General features: G+C 39.9%; 1 pseudogene; it reads left to right on the top strand.

Moving 5' to 3' along the window:
- The first annotated feature begins 6184 nt into the window (after positions 1-6184).
- Positions 6185-9851, top strand: LOC122144415 (annotated as a pseudogene).
- The last annotated feature ends 2323 nt before the right edge of the window (positions 9852-12174 follow it).

The following is a 12174-nucleotide window of genomic DNA, read 5'->3' on the forward strand; positions in this document are numbered from 1 at the left end:
CCGGGCCTCCACATAACAGACAACAAAGAGCTGGTCTGAGGTCCTGGAAGCATCGCGGTTCGGGTCATACAGCAGTACGTCACCAGCACCGGGACAGCAAAGCTAAGACTGGCCTGCTTTACCCAGGTGGGCAGCACTTGCAGGCTCACCACCTGATACCTGAAGGGAGCAGTGGGGAACCTTGGGCACATAGGCCGGGTCGGGCATCATCAGCATTTATACCTGGGAGTCAGCTGATCCAAACTCTAGGCACGAATCGTCGACCGAAAATGCATGAAGGGCCCCTACCCTCTTGATGTAGGCCAGTAAAAGCAGGAGCAGAGTTTTCATTGACAGAAACTTCAGCTCGACTGTCTGCAAAGGCTCAAATGAGCCCTGTTGTAGTCCTGTGAGCACTGAAGTCAGGCCCCAAGAGGGTATAGAGGGGGGCCACAGAGGATTTAGCCTTCTATCCCCCCTAAGGAACCTGATGATCAGGTCATGCTTCCCCAGCGACTTCTCTTCTACGGGGTCGTGGTTAGCAGTGATCACAGTGACATAGCTTTAACCCCTCTGGAAGTCGACACTGTGATAATGCATTTTGGGGTATTTTTCTCCGATAACCCCAAAAGAACTTTAAATTACGAGTTTTGATCGCGTATGATCAATACATCAATCGAATCTGTCTACTTTTTTTGTATACAGACATAATAACAACAAAACTTTGTGCATTTTCTTTATAAAATAAAAGATAACAAACAAGGAGTGCTGTCTGCAGCCTTTGTCTGCTTGATCTTCAGAACATACAAATGCAAAACTTCGTCATTAAAATGAACTGTAACTCAGTGAATACTCAACACAGAGACATGAGAGAGATATCTATAGAAAGCCTGACATGTCTAAACAAGTGCTGCTGAAAACAAATATTCTGTGATAAAGTAATCCATATGAAAACAACTCGATGTCCATTTTTCACATCTCCCTTCATTATCTTCTAATGCGACCACGCCCCCCACGCTGAACGCTTTTGAGATGATAATGTTTCACTGAAGCTGCGCTTGAATACGCTCCACACAACAGAAGACAACGCAGCAAGATTGTTCTTCAAGTTTTTTTTAATTTTACTGTTTGCTTCACATGAGAGGAATAAGACATAATTCACCCCAAAAAGATGTGATGTGGTTGAGGATTTGAGATTGGATTTCTCAGAAAAAGAATTAAGCACTTTATCCAGCAGAGATCATAAACATGAGTAAGTCTCTTATTTTATTTGTATACTTGTACTAGTTTTCACATAACGTGTAAGCATTTTACTAGTTAGACTTCCAAAGACTTTTTCCAAACTATAATTCCTGACTAAATGTATAATCAAGTGAAATATTATGAAGTTTCAATAACAATATACACTACTATACCATTCAAAAAGCTTGATGTAAATAATATAAATGTACCAATAAATGTAACTGTAACAAATGTAATAAACAATGCTGTTCTTTCAATTTATCCCCCCTAAAAAAACCTGAAAAAATATTCTCAGCTCTTTTCAACATTAATAATAATAATGATAATAATGTTTTTTTGTAGAAAATAAGATTGTTAAAAGGATTTCTGAAGGATTGTGTGACTGGAGTAATGATGCAAAAAATTCAGTTTGAAAGTCAGCTTTGATTGTTCCTAATAAACTGTTTAACTGCACTCACAGAGTGAATATTAAATTATATGCTGTGGGATAATTAAATGCTCTTCTAAATAAACTGCTTACATAAAATTATATACATTTATTTTGTCCTCACATTCTTTCTTGTAACTTTATTTTGTCCTCACATTTTTCTGTAACTCAATTCCTCCTCTCAGTGACATAAACATCGTACAAACTTCCTCAGCTACATGCAGAAAGTGGGGCCTTTTTAACAATGGAGTCAGTGTGATTGTCCCACTTCAGGTCCTGAGATGGTGGTTCCCAGAATCTGAAAGACTCAACTGCAGCCACAGTGCTGTCTATGATGGTGAGTGAGTGGGGGGGAGTCCAGGGGGTTTCTCCTGAAGTCCACAATCATCTCCACTGTTTTTCAGAGTGTTCAGCTCCAGGTTGTTAAGACTGCACCAGACAGCCAGCTGCTCAACCTTTGTCTGTAAGACTGGCAAGTCGGCCCTGGATGAGACCGATGGAATGTGGTGTCATCTGCAAACTTCAGGAGCTTGACAGAGGGGTCTCTAGGAGGTGCAGTCGTTGGTGTAGAGGGAGAAAGAGCAGTGGGGAGAGAACACATCCCTGAGGGGCACCAGTGTTGGTGGAGCAGCTGTTTGATTATGAATTTCCCCAGTTTCACTAGCTGTTGCCTGTCTGTCAGACAGCTGGGTGATCCACTGACAGATAGAGCTAAGGAACAGAGAGCTGGGTCAGTTTGGTCTGGAGGGCTGTTGGGATGATGGTGTTGAAAGCCTAACTAAAGTCCACAAACAGGATCCTCACATAAGTCCCTGTTTTGTCCAGCTGTTGCAGGATCGCAGGATTGCATCATCCATGGACCTGTTTGCTCGGTAAGCAAACTGCAGGGGGTCCAGTAAGGGTCCAGTGTTGTCCTTCAGATAAGCCAGAACCAGTTTTGCAAATGGCTTCACTTGACGAGCAGACGCAGAGCCACAGGTTCTGTAGTCATTAAGTCCTCTTATCTTGGGTTTCTTTGGAACGGGATGATGGTGGAGCTGCTTGAAGCAGGAAGGCACTTCACATTATCCCAGAGATCTGTTGGAAGATCTGTGAAAGATGGGGGGCCAGCTGGTCAGCACAGGTTTTCTCAGACAGGCTGGTGTAAATTACCATCTGGGCCTGGTGATTTTCTTCTTTGTTCTTCCTGAAGACCTAAGTAGCACATCAAGCTCCACTGATTTAGAAGGTGCAGGAGTTGGGGAGAGGTGGATTCACCAGGAGGTGTAAATGGCTGTGTGAGGGAGCTGGTCAAGAGATGGGTGTAGGGGTGTTTCAAATCTACAATAAAAACTCATATCCAAAGCTGTTAGCAAGTCGTTGATTGCCCCAGTGCAAGGCAGTGGTGTCTTGTAGTTAGTGATGGCTCTTAGTCCCTTTCCCATACCAAAGTTGAGTGGGTTAAGGAAGTAAGCAAGGTCTTTAAACTTTTTTGGAGTAGGTCCTTTTAGCCACTCTTATCTCTTTGTTTAGTGTGTTCCCTTACTGACTATACAAGACTCTGTCCCCCATTTGTTCTGTAGAGCATCCCTCTTTGGCCCCTGACAAAGATGTCTGAGTTTTAAGGTAAACCATGGCTTATCATTGTTGAATGTTAAATAAGTCCTGGTAGGAATACATATATCCTCTAAAAAAATCCATATAGGATGTTACAGTCTCTGTGAGTTCATCCAGATCGGTGGTAGCAGCTTCAAAAACACTTTACTACAGGTTTAGCAGATTTAAGTTTCTGCCTGTAGGTTGGTATAAGATGAACCAGGTGAAGATCAGACAGCCCCAGAGCTACTGCGTGAAACAGAGTGATATGCATCCTTTATAGTGAGGTGTAGCAGTGAGCAATATATTACTGTCTCTGTGGTGGGATATGTAACGTAATGCTGTCTCTATTTCAGCAGTTCCGCGGGAGGGATTGGCTTTATTAAAGTCCCCAAGAATGATTAAAACAGAGTCCGGGTGTTGTTGTTCTGTCTCCTTGATCTGATCAGCGAGGTTTCCTGCAAAGAAGCCAGGCTTACGTAGCGCCATATGGAGGGATATAAGCACTCACCAGAATGAGGTGTTAAGAGCTCCAAAGAATTGAAACTCCCGCGGCAAATAGAATGGCTTGCAGTTAACAAAAAGCACTTCTAGGTCTGAACAGCACATCCTCTTTAACACAGTTACATCTGTACACCACCAATCATTGATGTAAAATCATGTCCTGCCGCCGCACGATTTCCCTGTTGATTCTGCATCGTGATCTGCTCTAAACAGCTAAAAGTCCGGCAAATGGAGCACGCGCGTGCCTTCACCATCCCCCAAGAGCAGCTTCCTCCCTCTCTGGGTCACCCGTCCTGGGGCCTCTTGCTCTTCTGCTCACTGTCCGGTCTGGGACACAGGGGCAGTAAGGAACCGTACTTTGTTGGCATCCCTCATATCGACCAGAAACAACCAGTTTTGGCACTCCTGGACTACCATTGTGGACATCGCAAAACCCAGAGACCGTGCAATGACCTTCGTCTGGGACACAGGGGCTAGCGAGGTCAGGCGCCAATCACGCAGTTCTAATGACCTTCGTCGCTCGTAGCGCGAGGTCAGACGCAGTACGAAGTTCTTTGAGAACTTCTGGGTCGTGACGAGTGTAGTGCTGGGATAACTTGGTTATTTGTCGATTTTAGTTTTTGTGCGTGCAGACCTGGGAATTCATTCTTTGCCACTAGGTGCTTCTTTTTGGAGAGGTAAAAAATAGCTGTTTCCCATACAACCGCTGCTTTATCAAGCATTACAGGCATGATAAAATGGAAATGAAATCGACCAACTGGACCAATCACCGCAGATTAACATAACGCAAAGGAGGGATTTGGAAAAATTAATCGCTGAGCGAATCATTTGGGAGTTGTTGAGCAAGTAAAGTAAAAATTAATGCATATGACAATAGCCCTATTCGCACGGGATTAGTATTATCTAGGGACCTTGTGTGATTTTGAAATTACCCTTCCACATCTGAATTTAGGTGGTGGTGCATTACGCGGGATAAAAGCGAGAAGCATGTGATTTTACTCGAATTTACTGACTTATCTCCCGGATACCCGGATGTCAAGGCTTCAAGAGTCCCGTTCTATGGTTCAGATGGATTAAAAAATATAATAATATAGTTCCTTGCACTTCATTTACATTTCACTGGGTTAAAATAATATCTCAAGCTTTATGCTTGATTTATTTGTAACACATTAACCTCAAAACGTTTTCAGCTTTCTCTTTCTGCAAATTGTATGGTGAAGCGATATGACAGCACCCAAAATACTATTAAACTCTCCAACGCAGCTCCATTTTTTGCGAAGGATGGATAAAAGGCGCACAGGAAACAAAAACCTCTAAAAATATGGTAGGTCTTTTGCGGGGGAATTTTTACTTTACAAATTACAGACATGGCTGATTCGCACGGGATTAAGATCACAGACAACCTCCAAAATTATTACAAATGACTGGAGGTCACCAGGTAATACTAATCCCGTGCGAATAGGGCCAATGAAAGTGTTTTTTTTTTTTTGACCTTGCATGCATGTAAATCTGTTGTTGGTGCTCCCAAAACCAAAATATGAACCTTTCATTACCCATAATAGGGGCACTTTAATAAAAAAAATTAAAATTAAGAATAAACTGTGTATTACAGCGAATCGACAGAATTTTACTGTCTTTGATTTTACCGTTTTGATCCACAGTCTTCTCAAGCACCATTTTGACTTCTTCATTTCCCGGTCTGCTACTCAAGTTTGTGAGAAAACACTCAGACAAAACCCTCCAGTTTTAAAAGAAAATACTCCAGTCAGTTTCCAAATGTCTCATGTTCACTTCAATTAGTTTTCTTGTATTTTCGTTTCGACATATTTTTTTGTTGTGAGCTACAAACACAGATTTGTCTCAAGCGCTTTTCCAGCTGTTTCCAGTTCCCGCTCACCACATTCACTGGTCCAGGTTTAAACAAACAGACTCCAGACAGTTTCAGAGCTGTCACTCCTGTGGGCAATGATTAGTTTAGAGCTATTTTCCACACATACTCCTGTCATAAACACAGCAAACATGGATATCTGCACACACAGGATTGTTTGTGATTAGTTTATCAAATGAGGCGTCGCACGCCTTTCTCACGCCCACATTCCAACAACAGCACTGGGTGTTACTTACTTGGCTTTTTATGATTATCAACTTAGAATTGGGTCAAATCAAATCCAGCTTTCTTACCCAGCAGTCTCAATCAACCTAGTGTTTGGATTGAAACAATAACCCAGCGTTTTTATATGTGTGTACTCATTAAAGATTTGTACACCATGTACAGTATGTTCTTGTTAAATCACTTGCAAATGTAGGGTGTTGTTTAGTATATTGGAGTCATACATACGTCCACCATAATATTAGAAATTGGTACCCTTTTTAGTTTCAAAATACTTACAGTATAAATAATTAGTAGTTTTCCAGGTTGTTACCCCTTTATTCCCCTAAACTTCACCTTAAACCTTCATGGAGGTACTGTTTAGGTACACTGTAATTACAAAAAGTATGCTGTAAATTCTGTTTACTTACGCTGTAAATCTGAAGCATTACCCAACTTTTTAAACATCTTTACCTACTTGCATCTGACTCTCAGTCCCACTCCTGAACTTGACAGCTCACAAGGAAAATAGACATCTTTGGCCATTGTGTTTGTGTCTTACTGTCTTTCTTGCACCATGAGAGTCACATTTTTAAGATGCATCAGAAGCTTTAATTAATTCAACTTGAAAAACTCCCCCTACAATGTTCATTTTCATAATTAATTGCACTTAACTGGTACAATAAATTGACAGCCCTAATAATTTTGTGTAAAAATTTAACAGCTCATAGATGAGTAATAGAAGTGCAATAAGAAACTGGATGACAAAGTAGGTTATTTTGGGGGCATGCAAATATAACAAATTTTGTTCTCATTTACAGGGAGAACATCATGGACATACTCATTTTAAATTTTGGGTTTGGTGGAGTACTATGATAGAAGCTCACTCTACACACAGTGCTGCAGATCAACAAGAACAGTATCACAGATGTGACTGTTCAGTCCCTTTCAGATCTGCCATGGCTCTTCTTGAAGAGGCTGATGATGCTACAGAGGACAGCGAGGAGTGTTACCTGTTCTTCATCAGACAGGACGGAAGATTCAGAGTGGAATGATGATCAGGAGACTGAATCAGACTGTCTTCAGTCAGTCAATCCTTTGGACATTCTGACTGCTGTGTTTCTTTGCTCTGACAGTTTTCTTCAGCAGGAAATGATTATGAAAATGTGCATGTGTCAGTTTGCTGTTCCTCTGCTGCTTCCAAACAGTAAGAACAATCAGATCACTCTTATGCTTTGGGCAATGAGAGATATTGTGAAAAAATACAGACCACACTCATTATCAGATTCAAGTAAATTTGTGGAAGAAAGGATTGCTCTGTCAGAAATGCCTTTAGTGTCTTTTGTGAGACTTGGTAGGTGCAACATTTCCAAATCAGAAATTCTGAATAAGCTGCTCAGCAATCCACAGCAGTACACTGAAACATTTGTGCACTTCAACATGGATTGGGAAACATCAACAAAAAAATATCAAATGGCTTGGTTGAGATGACCTGGTATCTTCCTTGTGGAAAAAAGAACATTGATGTCTTTCCTGAGCCTGTAGCAATTGCCAACTTGAGAGGTGACATTCAGAACTTTGAAACACAGTACACTTTTCTGCGTGAGGCTTCAGCTGCTGTGTTTGTGTTCTTTGAACCCCAATTTTTAGATTCACAGTTAATTTCAGTCCCCAGTCAGAGACATATACCTCAGTTATTTTTTGTGGGGGACTCCAACAACGAGATCATAAAAGCTACAGTGAATGAGCTCAAACTGAAAAAAAGCAATTTCATCTTTAAAGCAAAGCAGAATGATGCAGAATTTGTTGGCAAAATTAAGAGCAAGTTGCAAGATGCAATTGAGGACAACAATCACAAAATGTCAGTTGTTCGTTTAGCTGAGATTGCACACAATCTGGGAATCTTGGTGGATGAGGATGCTGAAGAATGTCAGCGTGCCAAAGCAAGAGCAGATGAAATCACTTTAAAAATTAATGATATAGTGCAATTCAAGATGGAGAAACTTCCCTTGCAAGGGGAAATTTTGATGAAACTGGCCAAGATAGAGAAGGAGGAGTGCCAATTGAAGAAAGTTGGGGATAAGAGTGTTGAGGATTACAAAAGTGACCTTCAGATTGAGAAAAGGAAGCTCAGAGAAGAGCAATACAGAACAGAGATGTCTACTACTATGGGCTGCTTTATCAGCGCCATATCATCACCAGAAAAGGCCTACTTCTTAAAATGGTTGAGAATCAATTTGGAGAATCCGCTCACATGAAGTACTGCCTAGACTCAGAGAACTGTACAAACAGAAATGTCAAGATGTTTGTAAGAACAAGACAGGAATAGCTGAGCTTGATAAAAAGATTTCAAAACAGTTCTTTAGGATTGAACACTTCATTCGAGAGATGAGCCAGCTTCTATCTTTATGCAGTCTCTGTCTCAGAAGATGCACTTTACCGCAAACAACTACAACATTTACCTAAACTCTGTGCTGAACTACTGCTGGATGGATTTTCACTTGAACTTGTGGATGGAGATTCTTCAAACATCCCTGAAAATGGCTTTCTAGTGTGTTTTCTGAATTAAACACACACTGGTGGAGCCCAAAAACAAGATTATGGTTGTCACTGTTTTGGGCGTCCAGAGTTCAGGAAAGTCAACGCTGCTGAACACCATGTTTGGAGTTCAGTTTGCAGTGAGCAGTGGAAGATGCACCAGGGGAGCCTTTATGCAGCTCATTAAAGTAGCAGAGGAAATGAATGAAGAGCTCACCTGTGATTATAGAGTGATAATTGACACTGAAGGACTAAAATCCCCTGAGCTCGCACAAACTGGACAACAGCCAATGAACATGACAAATGAGTTGGCAACTCTTGTTGTTGGACTGAGTGATGTAACAATTTCAACATCGCCATGGAAAACTCCACAGAGATGAAAGACATTTTACAGATCATTGTTCATGCCTTCCTCAGGATGAAGGAAATAGGTAAGAAACACACATGTTTGTTTGTACACCAGAATGTTGCTGATGTCTCAGCTCATGATTCAAACATGAGAGACCGTAAATTTCTGTTGGAACAACTGAATGAAATGACACAAGCTGCAGCCAAAATGGAGAACAAACTGGAGTTTAATAAATTTACAGATGTGATGAATTATGACACTGGGGAAGGGGACCACTACATCCCTGGATTGTGGCATTGGAAAACCCCCCCAATGGCAATTCAGTGAGTATCGGCTATAGTGAGTCTGTGTATGATCTCAAAAAGCATATAATGGAGATCTTCAGACATTACAAGTCCAGTGACATGAATGAATTTATTAGATGGACCCTGTGAGAAATTTGAGAAATGCAAGAGACTTGTGGACTGCTGTGAAATTTGAGAAATTCATCTTCAGCTTCAGAAACAGCCTGGTGGCTGATGCATACATGAAACTGTGCACAGAGTACAACACATGGGACTGGACACTGAGACAGAAAATGCACACATGGGCATTAGAGGCTGAAACAAAGATCTTGAACCATGGAAAATTTGAAAACTCTGAGCAGTGCACCATTGAAGATTTCTGTTGTCATTTGCTACAAAAAGCAGATGTTGAGCTTTCAAAAGGGAGAAGATGAAATTTCTAGTAAGATCAAATCATACTATGAACAAGGAGAAGGTCATGTTGAACTTGGGAAAGCTATCGACAAGACTTTATAAACTCTGCCAAATCTTTGAAGAAAGAGCTTTCAGAGATTCCATCACAAAACAAACCTGAATGCAGCTCTTTTTACGTCGAAATGCAAATGATGAAGGTGGAAGGAATCAAAAAAACATACATGGACACAATGGAGAAAAAAGTCCTGGACTTGCTGAAATTCTGTCGTGAGAACAAGTCAGACATGTCAGACTCCATGCTGAATGAAGCATTTGAAAAGATGTGGCAGGAGACTGTAAGGACATTTTTTCTATACACAGGGCTCCAACAACAAAATATCATCCTAAGAGTTCTTCTTCTTTTGAGGAAAAATCTTGAATCTAGAGGAAGTTCAATGGCTCAACACTTAGACAAAGTGAAGGATTTAAACATGTATGGGCAAGAACAATTTATTGCTTGCAAAAACAAACACTGTGTGTCCAAGTTTTTTTACAGAAGTCAGATCAAGATAGTGCAAGAGATGTCAGACAAACTCATCAGGGATTGTTGTGAATTTGTTGAAGCAAAGAGAGAAAGTAAGGATGATTATGATGACACATATATCAGGGAAATTCTTAACATGATTGATGAAAGACTTAAGTCTCATGAAGATTTAAAAGAAGATGTTGAACTACCCCTTAAACTACACATCTGTGGCTTTGCAAGCAGAGAATTTCAAGATATTCACAACCAATTCGTCCAGAAAAACAACCCGCGAACAGCCTTGGAGGACTTCAAACAAACATACCGCTGTAAATTCATTGACCTTTACCTCGAACGAGACCAGTGTCAGAAGACGGCTGATGAATTCATGAATAACTGCATAAGACCTGCTTTGGAAAAATACATGTCTGATGTCTTGGGCATGAAAATGGCAGACGAGATGAAGACTGGTGAAAACACCCACATTTTTAAAACAAGGGCATCATTTCAGATTTTTGTCTTGAAAAATCTTCTTGATTCTAAATTTGAAACATATTTGCGTTTCATTAAGTCATATGAAACATTTGTCAAAGACTTTATTTTTGACAAAGTCAGAGAGCACTTTACAGCTGAGAATCGAATGTTCAAATTAGAGGAAAATCTTCTGATTGACGTCATCAGAGAAATTACTCTGGCAATTGAAGAGGCAGAGCAAGACTCAACTATAAATGACATCAAGGGATTCATCCAAGTCATCTGCAGGAAACTTCAAGAAAGACTTGTTATTCCCAGGGATATCGTGGACAAAATTGGCACACTTAACAATGCAAATCCCCAAAAAATTGCTGAATGCCTTCACTGTTCTTTGCAGGACATGGATAAATCACTGAAAGCTAGTTTCCAAAAATCAAGTTTTGAAAGCAGAATAAAGCATCTTCAAACCAAACCACAGGATGTGCTGTTCAAACGACTGCAGGGCTGTGGGAAACAGTGTCCATTCTGTCAAGCACCATGTGAGGCTGGAGGAGAAGACCACTCTAAACACTTTGTCTCAATTCACAGACCAGAAGGTCTCGGCCGATGGAGATTTCATAGTTCTAAAAAACTAGTGACAGACATCTGTACATCATCGGTGAACAGTGACTCACGCTTCAAATGCCATGCCACCAAAGATCAGTGGCATCCATATAAGGAATACGATACAATCTATCCAGACTGGCGTATTGATCGAGAGCCCAACATAGAGCCATCAGCATACTGGATATATGTGATGGTACAATTCAATAACCGGTTTGCTGAAGAGTATGATGCAAAACCTGCAGATATACCCCCAGCCTGGACAGACATTACAAAGATTCAGGCAGATGAAAGCCTAAAGTAAACATCAACTAAATAGTGTCTGTCTGGCCTCTATTCGAATGAGTTTAGTTAAGATTTGTTTTTTATAATAAAAGCATCATTCATCATTCAAAATGCATGCCATATATGATACGCTTGACTAATAAAAAGCATCTTTTCACCCTATATAACATTTCACGTTTTTCTTGAAATTCTAATACTGAAAATGGTATTTAAAATATGTGTGTGTAACTTGTTTTTCATTTTGATTTTTTTCTGTTGAGAACAATCTTTATATTCACAATGCTCTAAATTTTACTTTCAGATTGATTTTTAGTCATAACTGTTTGTTTTCGGCTTAGTTTAATTTGAATAAATAAAATTTTGTCTATTGTCTGTGCAACTGTATTTAGAACTGTTATTCTGTGTGTTACATATACAGGCATGTTTGTATGAGGTTAATTATTTGTAGAGATGTTAAGCATTTGCCAACCATATGCAAAAAATAATGTTACCTCAATAAATACTAACACAGATGTTTTGTTGTGCTGAGTTTTTTATTAAAATAATATTTTGTATACTACATTTGTACTGGGTCTCCCATTATGACATCCAATAGACAAGGAATTTCAACTTCTTTTCTGTAGCAACATCTCCTTCCAGAAAGTAGATGTGGTAGTTCACTTTCGAAATTCTAACTTTAAGTAACTTTTAGTAGACTGTTATGATAGGTTTAGGGTTAGTAGAATAAGCTGACATGTACTTGCATAGTTGCTTATCTGGTGTGTAAAATACTTAATAGTAATTTTACTTGATTACTGTACTTAAGTATTATTTTGGGGGATTTGTACTTTAATGAAGCACAATTTAAACTGACTACTTGTACTTTTACTTGATTACATTGCTGAAGAAAGCAACTATTTTTTTTCACTA

This window comes from Cyprinus carpio, unplaced genomic scaffold (assembly GCF_018340385.1).
Source record: "Cyprinus carpio isolate SPL01 unplaced genomic scaffold, ASM1834038v1 S000006662, whole genome shotgun sequence".
NCBI classification, from domain to species: Eukaryota; Metazoa; Chordata; class Actinopteri; order Cypriniformes; family Cyprinidae; genus Cyprinus; species Cyprinus carpio.